At 36.1% G+C, this 15,665-nt stretch overlaps 1 protein-coding gene across 3 annotated transcripts in view; it reads left to right on the top strand.

Annotated features, from left to right (window-relative positions):
• Nucleotides 1-10,353: 10,353 nt before the first annotated feature.
• Nucleotides 10,354-15,665, top strand: part of LOC129726740 (phospholipid-transporting ATPase VD) — a 90,384-nt gene continuing 85,072 nt past the window's right edge. For all 3 annotated transcript variants that reach the window (XM_055683785.1, XM_055683784.1, XM_055683783.1), the window contains exon 1: nt 10,354-11,185. The gene's annotated coding sequence lies outside the window, so the exon portion shown is untranslated. The remainder of the gene's footprint in view (nt 11,186-15,665) is intronic.

Here is a 15,665-nt window from a genome sequence, read left to right as displayed (position 1 = left end):
ATGAAAGGTCTTCTCCGAACAATTGCTTGTGTTGCCTTTAGCTTCGTAATTTCATAACGGGCATAAATCTAATTAGCTTGCATAAAACAGTAACAAACATACACCTACCACTTATTTAAACCTTCTGAGGATATAATTCATTGGTAAAATCATCAAGTTTTAAGTCAGTATTACTACTGTAACTTGAACTTCTTTCTGAAATTGTGGAATGTTGTGTCACCCATACAAATGATTAACGTTTCTCATTTACGTGTTCAATCAGAGTGGACCATGTACATTTTCCTCATTTACTGGTAAAATATACATTTTTGACTAACGGGCCAAGAAGCATTTCGATAAGTCGCCTGATAGTGTTGAAATTCATTTATGTTGACTTCAAACCGATGCTGTAAATTCCGATAATTTCAACTTTTTTCTGTTTAACACATGGTTCACTTTGTCTGCACAATATAAGGCATGATATCAGGTCATGTTAATGACAGCAATAAACGGTCCAAAAACACATTCAAAACCACGGCAGTGCGTGAAACTTTACAGATTTCGATGGGGGGTGAGTGAAAGAGTTTTCTGACACAAAGAAATCCGAAAAAAACGCTTGAAAATTCTTCCGTTCGTTCGTTTTTATCAATAGCTGACCGAAGGCAGTCTCCTTGAAAATAAACACTTGGTCCATTCTGACTGAACACTGTAATCGCTTTTCATTGGTCATGCAGACAAAAATCATGTTGTTATTTCTGCTGTTTTAGAGATAAATAAAATCTGATTGTTGTGTGATGTAGCTGAGGAAATCTTTATCCAATACTATCGTTAACTCATTTTTTCCAATTTTGCGACTTGGTCCGGTCTGACTTAACACCGACCAGTTGTCGCACACATCAACTTACATCCATGAGCCGCATTTCATTTACGTATGATTTCAACATCCCTTTCAAGTGAATTGCACTTGAATCTGCCCCACTGTTTCATCACAGTGATTATCATGTGCGAAACACTTTCGGTTGATTTGTTTTGTTTCTATGTGTCAAATGAAGTGCCGATTGTGCTGAAAAGTAGAAAAATGGCGACAAATGAAAAGTCAGCGAGTTTTATACGGCTTAAAAGCACGACGATTTTCCGGACTAAATTTGTAAATGTTTGCAAGGTAAGTTATTTATGTCACGTGAAAGAATCCAATTCTAATCTTATTTCGTTCTTCTAGCACAAGATCACAGAGATTCTGATGAAAGCATCTTTACGCTAGAGGAAAGTATTTGTTCACTTAAACATTGATTAATACAATTAAATTAATTAAATTTTTTGTTTGCTTTACAGGCTTCTTCAACAGAGAAGTTAAGTTTATATTTGATGAATTGAAATCGAATAAAAATCATTCGAAGCTCGGTAAACATTCATTTCAGATTTAAAATCCAAACACTTTATGTCTATATGTCATAACACGAATTGAAAGTGTTTTGCTTTTGGAAATGAGGTGTTGCACGATAAATAATTCTAAAGTGTTTCGCATATGAATTCTATATGTTTTGACCAGTAGGGCGAAATCAAGTGCAAAACACTTTATAATATCGTGTCGATTTCTTTGAGTGTAAGGCTTGCTGGCAGTGTTGCTGAACAACATGCTGCGTTGTTTTGATTTATGTTTTTTTATGATGTCACCTGTTATAATCTAAAATATTTTGAACATTCAAAATAAAGTACAAAGCATACAAATACGGGTGTAGTGAGAGATCCGGCTAGGATCATCACTTATATCGATTACCAAAAGATCTAAAAGTGCGCAAGGAGATAATACGGTTTTGCGTGAAGCATAAGAACAGTATACCGCTGCTCAATGTCGGAAGTAAATAGTGTAGTGTAGGATCGCCTCAGGAGGAATGGTACATAATGCTGATAAAAAGCATTAAAAACATTCAAGTATTTTCCGAGTGAATGGCATCACTTACGAAAAGTACAACAGGGATCATCGAGGTGAGTGAGTAAGAAGAGTAAGAAGCTAGATGTCTCCCCTTAGTTTTTACATACAGACAGAGCCGGATTTAAGGGGGGGCCCAGGGGGCCCGGGCCCCGGGCCCCCACATTTTTGGGGCCCCCACAAAACGAGAAAAAGTTCTTTTCTCTATCAAAAATGAGATTCAATCAAAAGTTCAATTTACAGTAAGAAAATTTGAACAGACCATTTCAATCTGAAACTTTCCTTCAGTGTTATTTTTTCGCGAGCACCAATATCACAACTACATCCATACGATTTCACCTTCGATTCTCTTGGAATGACACACATTAACCAGACCGATGTCATGGCAACAGTTTCATGAAGCCGCCGCCGATGATGATGGCGCTACTGTTAGAAATATGGTCATAAGCTCCATTCATTGTGCCGCATGTGCTACCGTACAGATTTTTTGCGTGCTTCTAAATATATTGAATGTAGGGCTATCCGGAACATGTTGAAACATGTTTGAACGTGACCATTTATGTCCTGCACAAAATCCATGAAACGTTCAAAACAAAACAATCGTTTTTCGTTTTCTGCAGTTCTTTACACCACTTGCAGCAACAGTTGATCTGGCATGGACGGTGCTTAATCGGCTGTTTCGCAAGCACTGACAGCCTTTTGACGTATAATCGAGCCAGAGAGCCAGAGAAAAACGGCTTCAAGCGAAATGTATGGGGATGACGTTCGTGACAGGGATGTGACATTAACACACCATTTGAATCGATCCAGCGCGCATGGGAGATCAAGCAGGAAAGAAAATAATCCACAAGTTTTTTTAATACATTGCTGTTGATTCCGAAAATAAGTTTACCTGTCCGAATCAGGGATACTAGATTTGCGTTGCAAAATGCAGATTTTCAGAGTCCGTGTGCAGATTTTATTGACCTGCAGAAGTGTGTAGATTTTCCTAGTTTCTATAGATTATTGCCAGCGTAGCCTTATATTTGCGCAGTCTTTCTCAAATTGTGTGCAAATTTTTGCTTGCGGATCGCATTTTTTTCGAATTGCGGTAGGTTTTTATTTTTCAGATATCAAGAAAAAAATTCCGGATTTCGAGCAGTTGCATACATTTATTTATTTGAGCCTAATGATCTCGAACGCAACTGGAGAAAGGTCTTTATCGAAGATGAAACTGATTGAAAATAGGTTGCGTACGACTATGAAGAGTGAAAGGCTGTCAAACTTAGCATTGTTAAGTTGAGAGTACAATATTCTGAGGGAGCTGAATGTTGATTATTCAATCAATAAGTTCTCTGCAAAAAAAAAACTCGTAAGAAAAAATTCTAGCAAATTTTTGGTAACTTTCCAATGACAAATAAGTGTTTTTAAGTCGTACGATAAAAAAACGGGTTTGTTTTATTCTGGGGCCCCCACTGTAAACTGGGCCCCGGGCCCCCACAATCGTAAATCCGGCTCTGCATACAGATAACATTTCGCAGAGCTCGCCACTTCTATAGACCATTTTACGAGACGTTTTTGAACTCAATTCATGAATGAAATTTTGACAGAAAGCTCGGAACCGCTGACATAACGCACGTAAAGGCAACATCATCATCAGCAGGATCCATGACACCTGTCAGTTCGTAAAATGCTCTATTGTGATATTTATTAATATAATATTTATTTACATGATCGAGTCAGAGTACCTGAAAAACGATTTTAAGATATTTTATAAATATATGTGAATAGATTCTACTCGGGCCTAAGAAAAAACACCATTTTTACATGACCCAAATATAACACACACTACTGTCGAATTCGTTTTCGCGGTGTAACTACACTTTTCCGGACTACAATTTGCAGCTTCAAATAAAACATTTTCAGTGTAGTTGCATTGGTATGCGTAGGGTTACCATATGGTCAGAGTTAAAAATCAGGACAACTTTTTCCGGCACTCAAAATAAAAATCGCGTAGATTTCATGTGCAAAAACAAATAGATCTACTAATGGCTCAAGGCATGGCTCATTGTTTCGTATGCAATAAGATGCTCATTGAATGAAACTATTTTCCATGTTTGCACAACTAAACGCACGATGTTATTGTGGTTTATGATATCCAATAATTCATATAAATTCATAATTTGATTAAAATATATTGTGACAAATTGACCGCTTCTATAAATAGTTCCTTTATACTCAATTGTACAAATAAAAAGGAAAATATAATTAGAATTAAAATTTATCTAGTTCTGAAAATATTGAATTATTCAAATACTGTTAAAAAAAAGCATTGCATCGAATTTTACCTTCTTCTGCTGCTGTTGTTTCCTCTTTTGCTTTCGAGCTTCCTTCGGCTGCTTCGGCTTGCAGAGTATGTAGAATATTAAACTTCTGAAATCAAACCAAATCAAACCAAACAGTTCGTCGTATTTCCATAGGGTTTCTGTTGGCTCCAAAAGTGCTTTGAGTTGCTCGATTGTCACAGTTAGCAGCTCGAATAGACCTATACCACATCCTGAAATCAAAACTTTTACTTTATTCCATTCAAGCGACAAATTATGATAAACAACGCGTGTACTTACGTCCAAAAACCTCGAACAAACTATCTGAAAATCCCAAATCTGCAAAAAGTTCACTCGCCGTTGTGCTGTTTGTCGCCATCTTGTATCATTTTTTTCACATCATCAATTCACGTGACGTTGACGTGCTTCTGCACATGATATTTGAAAGTACGTGAAAAAGGCACGTAATATTCATGTTCACAATCACGTAAATATAAAATGCTGCGCGTATAGAAGGTATAAAATTTTCATCTGAAGCACATCTCTGCACATATAAATTGCAAATGCTGCACGTAAGATAGACGCGAATGATTATTTTTAGCATTTACGTGCATTTTCACTTAAAAAGTATGTGGTGTTTAGGTTCAGTGGGTACAAATTTGATATTAGGTGTTTTCTTTTTTGAGGTATCTATAAATAAAACACGTAATTTGAGATTTGCACTCCAAAATACGCCAAAACATTCATTTATTTAAAGTATTTTCTGGACGATTCAATTTTGCAACTTTGATTCTTCAGACGTTAGTAGATACCTCAAACATGCAGCGCACGTAAACTGTTTAAAATTGGGTCCTAAAGTTTTACACGGTTTTCAGCTTTTTATATATTAGTTGAAAGAGTGCAATTTTCGGAGCAAAACGTGATTTTTAAAAAATGTTTATCGTTGTCCCTTGGTTTTCAAATGAAGAATAACAAACTGCTCGAAATACCTTAAATGACAGTTCTCCCATACACCGTACGTGTGCGAAATATCATTTAAGACATTTCGAGCAGTTTTTTATTCTTTATTTGAAAATCGAAGGACAACGATAAACATTTTTCAAAAATCACGTTTTGCTCAGAAAACGCGGCTTTTTCAAATGATATATAAAAACTGGTAGCCAGGTTTTTACGCGCCATGATGGCAGGCGCTAAAATGCAAAGTTCGTAATAAATCATCCACCCTTTTGACAACTCTGCTCACGTCAATTTGAAGTCTTCACGTATTTTATCAAAAGAGATATAAACCTGACAACATTTGTGTTGCCAATACCTCAGAAATCCCAAAACTGACGTAAGCAGAGATGTTCGCATATTACGAACACGCATTATAGCGACCGCCATTATGGTGCGTAAAAAGCTGGATAGCTTTAGGACCCACAAGTCAGATAGTTGAGGGTTGTAACGACTAAACAATTTCTCTCGGCAAAATTCAACCAAAGAAAGAAAAAATCATTCGAAATGAGTCCGTTTTGTACCGAAGTCAAAGTAAAAGTACTTAACAATCTTCAACATTTCTGAACATCCTAAAATATGAAAAATAAATCAGGACGCTTCAAACGGGTCTCAAAATCAGGGCATGTCTTGCTAAATCAGGACGGATGGTATCCTTAGGTATGCGTCAATTTGTTTTTGCCTTTCTCCTAGAAAGGTATAGCAATCACTGAAAAAACCAAAGGTATAAAAGTGCTCCAAAGGGTCGAATCTCGTATATCAATCGACTTAGTTCGACGAGCTGAGCATTTTCTGTATGTGTGTGTATGTGTGTGTGTGTGTATGTAACGGTCTCCCAATCTCACTCGATGTTCTCAGAGATGGCTGGACCGATTTTCATGAAACTAATTGCAAATGAAAGGTCTAGTTGCCCCATAAGACCCTATTGAAATTCATTGCAATCGGAATTCTAGTTTCGAGGTTATGTATCAAAATGTGAAAATCACAAAACTTCATTATCTCAGAAACTACAAAACCGATTTGAACAAAACTGGTATCAAAAGAACGGGCTTGCTTTTTGAACCATTTGTGAAATAATTTTATAATGATTGGACAAGTAGTTCAAAAGTTATTTGAAGAAATGTGTTTCAAACACTGTTTAAACTCACCCACTTTTCTCAGAAATGGCTGGACCGATTTTCACGAAATAAGTTGCAATAGAAAGGTCTAGTTGCCTGATAAAACCGTCTGAATGGCGTCTGAAGATGATTTCTGGCCTCAGGGTATCATACCGCTTCTTCAAATCGTATTGGATGATATTTGTCACTTTAGGCTGTTGATCGGAAACTGTCGCCATCTTCGCCATAGAAATACCCAGATTAGGCAGTTCGGCAATTTTATGATGGATTATATGATTTTATGATTATCAGGCAACCAGAAGTGGTCATCTGGATTGAAAATTGGTTTTTAGGTCGGATTCTGGCCACTGGGTATAATCCAGGTTTCAAGAACCCATATTGATTGGAAAATTTAATGAAATTTTAATTTCACTGATAAGATCATTCAAATTAATGTATAAGGAACAACATTCAATTATGCATTATTTGAAATCTACTGACTAACGTTGACTTAAAGAATCTGAATATTTATAGGCAGTATATGCGTACAAATCGATTATACCACAATCAAAAACAACATCGCATCATATAGTTGAAAGAATTTAATGTTATTTGTGTTAATTTATATTCATATCGTCGGTTTCGTGCAAAACTGGCACAACTCAAAAAACATTTTTTCGAGAAAAACGCGTTTGAAAATTTGCGTCGAAAATTTATTTTTCGAATTTCAAGAAAACTTTGAAGTTTAAGATTACCAATCCTTATTTAACACCTTTGGGTCTATTATGCACATATTACGTGCTCACGTTGTCTAAATTTAAGCCTTATTTTTACTAACTTTATGGAAAAATTTCGATTTGTGCAGCAAAAGTGCCTACTCATAACTCTAGAACTTTTGTGATTTTCGAAATAGGATTTCGTGTGATGAAACTTAACAGTATTTGGCATCGTTTTCCATCAAAAACTCAAAAATGCAAAATTTTGAGTTGTGCCAGTGTTGCACGAAGCCGATGATATGTTAAATTTTAAATGTTCGGTAGTTGTGCTGTTGGCTACCAAAAATTCGTTGTTTAGAATGAATAACAAATCCAGCAGAAATAATCGAGGTGTATTTTTTGAGTGTAGGAGTAAATCTCTTTTAACAAATTATAAGTTCGAAGGAGAAAGGCTGGGTCTCACCGCTAGGTGGATTAATTTAGGTTTTTTTTGTCATTATCGCCATCGTCATTTTGTCCGTTTCCATTTCATATGTCCATCTCGCAAATGTGCTGAAAAAAATTACCTAATTACACTTTACCACGTGGAACGAGAACCAAAGCAAACCAGTTTTGACACATACGTGTGAATGTGAATGTGGTAACTTCCTACAGTACACTAAAGCGAATAAAATTTTTTTACGGGAAACCTCTATTCTGAAAATGGTTAGTTTTAAATTCAAAAATGAATATTTTTCTATTCAAAAACTTTATAGTTTCCAAATCTAAATCTGTGTAGGTTTTAAGTTTAAAACTGAGTAGTTTTAAATTCAATAAAGGGATAATTTTGTACCAACCCGGTGGCATCACTAACGTTTACGTACAACATAAGTGAAGCCAGCATTAGCTGGATCACTGGATCAATTTTACATGCAGTTTGACAGCTGATTCATCGAATTACGAAAAAAGCAGTGTTCATACGTGCATACAGTATCGGTGCTCAGCGGCAGTGTGTTTATGTGTTGCACATAACGTCGAGTGCTTCGCCTGATGAAACAAAAAATTAACGCGTTGCATTATTATAGAATGTACACAACATTTATTCTCGCCGATTTCGAACGACGATGTTTCTTGCATGCAGCTGACATCGCGCGATGATTTAATGATTAACATCTCAACGTATGTGTAAATGATATAAAATATCAACGCTACTTTTGAGCATTTACAAAGCTAAGCTGGCCTTTATTTAAATGATTGAATTGATTCGAGCGCATAACTCTGTACAACATATATTATGCTTCGTCATGCTTACACTTCTGTGTGAACAAACTTTCAAAAACATAGATGAGACTAGTGCCACTGTCTTTCACGGCAGCTTCAGGAAACAAGGTCGATACCACCGGGGTGTTTTGTACACATAAACTTATATTTGTTACGAACTAAATGAGTTTACAACAGAGATACTCAATTTTCGTGTTGTTCCACTTTTTATGAAAATGAATTGTTTTCTAATCATTTTCGAATTCATTTTAGAGAGCGTGCATTAAACCTCTATAGTTAAAGTTTGGCCGACTGTCACTGAAAAGTTCCAATCGAACAGTCAACAGTTTTGCATCATAATTTTACCATTGCTCATGTTCGATTGGAACAAGTTTTGACAGTTGGATTTGGAATTTTAGTGACACTCGGCCAAACTTTAACTCTAGGCCTTTAGCGTGCATGTCTTTATACATCATGGTTAGCACCTAGGACAGGACGTGACAAGAGAAACCAAAAATCACCCAAAGTTTTGTCAAAGTGAAAGCCCTCTCTGATTAGTCGATTTTATTTAGCGCACTGTTAAATTTTGTTATTAAGTCCTATTTAAAGTTCCGAGCGAAGTGAAAATCTCATACAAAATGTTCATTTTTTCACGCTCGTGAAAAATACAACCTGCAAAAATTTCACTTCGCTTGGAACTGTAAACAAATTCGATCCAGCGAAATCGAAGGTTGTGGATCTCATCTTTTTCACTTGGGTTTATTTTTTTCACGCATGCAAACGCTAGTGAAAAAAGCAGTAGCAAGCGAAAACTTGCGTGCGTTTCTATTTTGTCAGTTGCAGCCAATTTTCACTTCGCTCGGAGTGAAAACTCGTAAATTTCGCTTCACTTGAACTGTAAATTGCAGACTGGTGAAATACCTGCGTGTTCCATAAACGGGTTTTCACGACAGATTTCGCAAGCGAAAATTTACGCTTTTTCACTTGTCAAAATTTTCACTTCGCTTGGAACTGTAAACTATGCTTTAGTGGGTAAGGTTGACCGTGCTGAGAAAACTATCGATATATTTTGTTTACACTGTTTTTGCTTACCAAGTGAATGAACAGCGTTTGGTTCAACAATTTTTCGAAACTTTTTCATTCACTAGACTTTGTAATGTCTATAAAAATCAACATTCGAAAAATTATTCATGTTTTTGAAACTACGTATGATAAACTATAGCAGATTCATTTCTCGAAAAGCAAGATGAATTCAAAATGAATTGAAATTATGACTAGTTCAAATAAGTTTAACATGTATCTTTAAATCAATTGAAGATTTAATGAGCTAGTATTATCAAATGAATTAATTAAAATTGAAATCCAGAACTTGAAAAATCCATGATATTGATATTTTCATTATTAAACATTTTTGGAGACACTGGCAAGCGTCGTCCCGGAAAATGTTTCATGAGGGCAATTTTGAACGAAAAGAAAAATAACTAGAAGCCACTTGTCACGTCGTGTCTTAGGTTTGCACCTACGCGAACTCTTGTATGTAATTGTCAAAATGTGCGTGATGACAAAAGCAGGAATATATCCTTCCCTTTTTTTCGCATGCAATAATGAAGCAAATATCAGCAACACCGTCAAAGGAAGGCACACGCTCAAATGCAGGGCGGCTGGAGACCAGCGGTACAAATCTTAAAAATCACCAAAACATTCAAACATGCATCCTCTAAAATTAATTACCCAAAATAAGTACAAGCAAAAAATCAAACAAAAGTTGAAATGTTTTGCTAGCCAGTTAACAATCTAAAGCAATTTTTTAAATAACTGGTAGCCCTGTTACGCACTGTCCTCTCGATCTGAGCTGTCATTTCAAACCAAAAGCTTTTGACGGTTAGAACTTTTCGATAGACGTAGCAAGATTGTAATGTGCGTTTCACCATTTTCATCATTTTCTTTTTTTATCAATAGGGTGGTTCTTGTGGAAATCTTGCACTGTCTATTACTTCAATACATACATACGAGTGTTCACGATTTCGACGATGTAGATGTGATGATGATTGCTGGTTTTGTGCACTTCTTCTACGCACGCTTATTCGCTCGCGAGTCAATCAGTTGTGTTTGTGTCTTGGTTCCGTATGGTTCGGTTTTATCGTCGCTGCTTTTCTCGAGTCTCGTTGGTTTCGTTGATTGACCAGTCCAAAAATTTCCGTGTTTTATACGCGTTTTTATATTTTCTTCATTGACAGACGGCGTCGGAATTTCTGACAATAAATTGTTAAGATGTATGGCGAAATGTGAGAGCAACGATCTCAGCACTCACGCCGAAACACCTTATGAATAGTTTGGTGCTGGCAAGAAAAAATCCAAGTATTTTCTTCTTGCTTTTCTTACTGATTCGCTTTGTTCCTACGAGTAGAAAATAAGAATTCTTGGTAGAGTGATGGACTCTTGCTAATTCGAGTTTTGTCTGTGTAATTTTGTTAAGCTTGCGAAAGAAGATTCATCGTGAAGAAAATCAGCTATTCTCTAACAGGATAACGGTGAACGGTTAAACATGTGGTAGAGAGCTATTGTTTACGTCTAGTGTACAGTAATCTTTGAATTCGATAGCTGTATAATGTAAAAGCAAATTTATGGGGACGGATTCCTCGAAGTTGTGTGCAAATAAATAAGGGAATTCTAAATGTTGCGATGACCTATCGGCCAATAAGTATTGTCATCAAAAGATAAGAAACTGTTTGTTTCTTAGCGAATTTGTGGTGGTTTTGATTTCGTCAGACGTCGTACGCTAGTGTCGTGTAGTTCTAAATTACAAAAATAAATTCTCTGCAATACTTGAAGCGAGATGAAAGGATAGTGCACAACGCCAATTAGCTACCTACACATAACAGACAGAGATGTTTCCGGCCAAAGATTAACTATTTTCAACTTGTGAAGGTATGATAAGTTTATATCTTTGTTTAAGTACACTAAAAAAATCACTACGGATAATCGAATTATTAATAACCAAATTATTCAAATTTGCAAGCAAGGAACCCAAAACAATTGTTTTTTTTTTGTTAGTTTGCTCGCATGATGTAGCGGCGACGAAGCCAGAAATTATTTTCATGGGAAAAAGAGGTAGAGTCTTGAGAAGTAAAAAAAATTAACTAGAACCTATTTTTTTTCACTATGCTCGGACATGTCCCAAACATGCCAGAAGGGGCAGAAATAGTAACAAATATTCCGGGAGGAAAAAAAGATAAAATTTCAAAATAAAAGTAGAAAGAAACAGAAAAAAAGTATTTTGTACAATCGAGTCTAAAATTCCGGATAATCGAGTCCGACCTGTTTTAGTAATTCACATTCAAAATAATTTAATTTGTGTATTTTGTTTGGTATAATATTGTGCAAAATCTGTACTTTGAGTATTTACGAACCATGTTTAGGCAGTCTTATACAAGCATTTACTTAATTTCTATCTAAATAATTCAAATAAAAAAAAACAATGTTTTGCAATGTAAATGTGCGAGATTCCTAGAATACATATTGAATTTAAGTTTCAAACGTATATTTTATTTAGCTATACCTCTTATAACGCACATACATTTAAACTGCGATAAAAAAAGTTTTAATGCCCGTCATCATTAACCCGGTGTGAGTGAGTTCGAGTATGCTATTCGCGACAGGTTTTTAACGCAAATTACTTGAAATGAGCAATAATGCTAAAAACTCGTATAGCATTAAAAACTGAACATCAATATTGTGGGTATCTCTTACCCATCTTATAGAAGTTGTAACAATGTCTCACTCCATTCATTTATGTTCAAAAACTTGTCGGATATAACATACCTGATCTCACTCACGCCAGGTTGAATTTTTATCATATTAGAGCTGGTGATAGTGGACGGGATCGTTTTTTTGTGTGATACTTATCTTGAATATCACCATCCAATTTTTAATTGCGTTTGAAACAATTTTCAATTCTAGTAATGCGTTTTTCGGAAATATTGATGCTAAAGTTAAGTAGTCTGGGAGCTGCGTAGAGTCCGCTTTGTCAAGCGTCGTGGGTTCGAATCTTAGTAGAACCAGGCCATTCGAAGTCAAAAAGGACTTGAGCATGGGTTTATACATTTGCAGCCTTCCCACCAGTAGTTACCCTTCGTTTAGGCTGAAATCTATAATACCTTTTACTTCTCCGGGGAATTATAATTGATGTGATATTTGGCAGGAGGAACGAGGCTCGGTATAGTAGAACAGTAAGTGTTTAAAAGAAAGGGTAATGTGCTTACACACAAGCACTGATAAAATAATAATAAGCATACTACTTCTCAATAGCGGTATTGCTAATATCAGAAGTGCGGAATACAACAGACACCCGGGCATATCTCACAATAGATCAACGATTCTGGTCGCATACAGGAAAAAAAGTTTATCTGAACACCTTTCACTTTATGTTTTTTTTTTCCTAATAGTTGAGCCATTACTCGTTACTTTGTGAAGCAATTCGTCTAGTTTTGATTGGTAGTTTATGAATAATATCATTTATCAAGATCACAATTTTAAAACCGTGCCTTCGGAAGAATTGTAGAGAGTGAAATTGTAGCCCTACGGAATAACAATTTACTACTACTGTTGGTATTACTAAAACTACTTTTACTAAAAAAACACATTGTTCACACTGTTTTTGTCTCCTACTTACGATTTTGCCCATTGTTTTCAAACTTTCAGAGGATAAAATGTTTCTTTTCTGTAAGCTTTTGCCATATTTATTTCATTCTACTTCAATACCATAACCTTACGGAATAAAATAAATATGAAAATATGTAATAGTAGAATAAAACAAATATGTGTCCTTGGCTCTCTGAACAAAAGACTTGGACAGATTCAACTTTTTGAACATCCATTCAGACCGGATTTCTCCTTCCGTCCGATGCAGTTTCATAATAACGTTTAATCACATAACTCACCGTTGACTGCACGATTCTTCGAGTTGTTTTCCGATGTCCCGATAAGAGAGATGAGGATTTTCGATGTGCTCGCGCGATATTAATTCGCTACGTTGCTTTTCGGGTGACGCCAAAAGCTAAGCAAAGCCTTGGTGCTACATTCCGATTCGGAACTCGACCTTCTGTTTATTATACACAGACTTCGCAGCCAACTGTTAAGTGTACAGGACAATTGCGGGGCTAGCGCTACGATCCCACTGACACTAACAGTCTCTCCCGAGCCGGGACTCAAACCTACCAACGACTGGCTTGTTAGGCCAGCATCGTACTTCAAGACCAGCTGGAAGGGTTAACGCCATTTGTTTCATTTCTCGAAAAACTAATAGCGATAAAAATACAGTGTAAACACTTTCCCAGTTTGTTTCGAGATACGATGCTGGTCTAACAAGCCAGTCGTCGTAGGTTCGGGTCTCGGCTCGGGAAAGACTGTTAGTGTCAGTAGGAAAACCAAATGTGCAGATATATCTGCAAAACGCAGAATTTTAGAGCAGATTTTTATTGATTCACAGATATTTGCAGATTTATCATAGTTTCTGCAGATTTAGGTTAGACTTTTGCCTACCCTAGCAAAAATTTTTCTATTTTTTTCAGATTTTAAGATGATTATTCCGGTTTTTTGAGCAGTCGCAGACATTTTTCAAATACATCCGGCTTTTTATACACAGACTTCGCAGCCAACTTTTAAGTGTACAGGACAACTGTGGGGTTTGCGCTAAGATCCTTCTGACACTAATAATGTCTCCTGAGTCGGAGATTCGAGCATACAACGACTGGCTTGTTAGGTTAGCATCATACCTCGAGGCGAGCTGGAAGGGATTCTTTTGGATAGTTGACTCTCATTTATCTATTGTAATATGATGGTTATAAATGGTATACGTAAATTAGTAACACAACACGACTATTATGCAATGCCTGTAGAATGAGCAGGAAAATAGCTTAAATTTCGTCTGAAACAGAATGGCCATTCTGTTTCGGAACAGAGTGATCTATGTACATAAATCGAGGTAATACCATCGTGTAACATGTGACATGTAACAAGTTACATGTGATATATAACTTGTCACTTGTCCTGTAACATGTTACACGTGATTTGTAACATGTTACACGTAATGTAACACGAAAAATGTAACATGTCACATATCACGCAATATGCAACATGTTGTGTTACATGTAATGTTACACGTCACATGTTACATGTGACATGCCATGTACATCATATAACATGTGACACTAGCCATTTTATACGAATTAACGTCATTTTTATTTGTGTTTATGTACATAGACCACTCTGTTCCGAAATGATACGAGGATTCCAGTGAAATATATATAAAGTCAGAGTGGTCTATGTACATTGGTATGGTGAAATCACTTATTTCGCCTAAAAAATGGTGATTTTATGTATTCACATGTTAAACCACTTCATAACCTTTATATTAGAACATTTTGTTTGAAAGAATCCGTTAAACAGAATTGAATTCAGAGATTTTTCAAAAATTGCTTCTCCTGACAAATTTGCTCGATGGCACATAGACCACTCTGTTCCGCAACGGCTCATATATAGGGTAGGGAACATATTCAAAGCAGCTTTAGGAACCGCCTGTGTATTCAGACGAAATACTCGAAATGTGTTGGGTGAAATTCAAACAGTAGTATATCAATCTGTTCTAGTAGTTCTAGTATCTGATCTGGTAGTATATCAATCTGTTCTTTATCGTTTTCTCTGTCAGAACTTGTTTTCAGATTGTAAAACTAAGTTGGCAAACTTTATCAATAATCAATTAAAGTTACCAATCGAGGGACACTATTCCAATCACCTCGAACCTATTTTAAGCAGTTTCCATCTATTTTGCAGCACCCGAAGTGGTTCCTGAATGGCTGCTATATAGGTCGATTTGTTTCAAATGATGTTTGTTCACAGATTTCTTGTGATTAACGGTATTCGTAAGACAGCTAGACAATCAAAGTTTTCGTTTCCATAATTGCAATTGTCGATATTGATCAAAAAGCAGAAGTTTGAGGCCTGTTTTCTGCGACTGATTAAAATAGGCGCTACTGCCTAAGCCGTTCTTTACCCTATGTATATGTTTCATTTCACTTTTTGTTTGCCAAAGATCATTTAACAATATAAATTGTTCCACATTACACTAAGAAGTACGAAAGATAACCAATAAGTGACAGACTTAGAAACCCCGCGATCAAACTGGTACATTGTTTGATGGGAAGATGAAAAAAGCTTAATTACAATACTTGCATTCAAACTCAACTCTCAAACCGAGAACAGCCATAATAGTTCACATAATGGTAAGAGTCTATGTTTGTGGCTAGGTAAAACTCGGCGAAACCAAGAGACCTTTAATGTTATCGATGCAAGTTTACAGTTACCCAGCGACTTAAACTTAGCATTAAGTGTAGAAGTGTAGTTATTTTAC

Source organism: Wyeomyia smithii, chromosome 3 (genome assembly GCF_029784165.1).
Source record: "Wyeomyia smithii strain HCP4-BCI-WySm-NY-G18 chromosome 3, ASM2978416v1, whole genome shotgun sequence".
Lineage (NCBI taxonomy): Eukaryota > Metazoa > Arthropoda > Insecta > Diptera > Culicidae > Wyeomyia > Wyeomyia smithii.
This window is presented reverse-complemented; position numbering and strand designations above follow the sequence as displayed.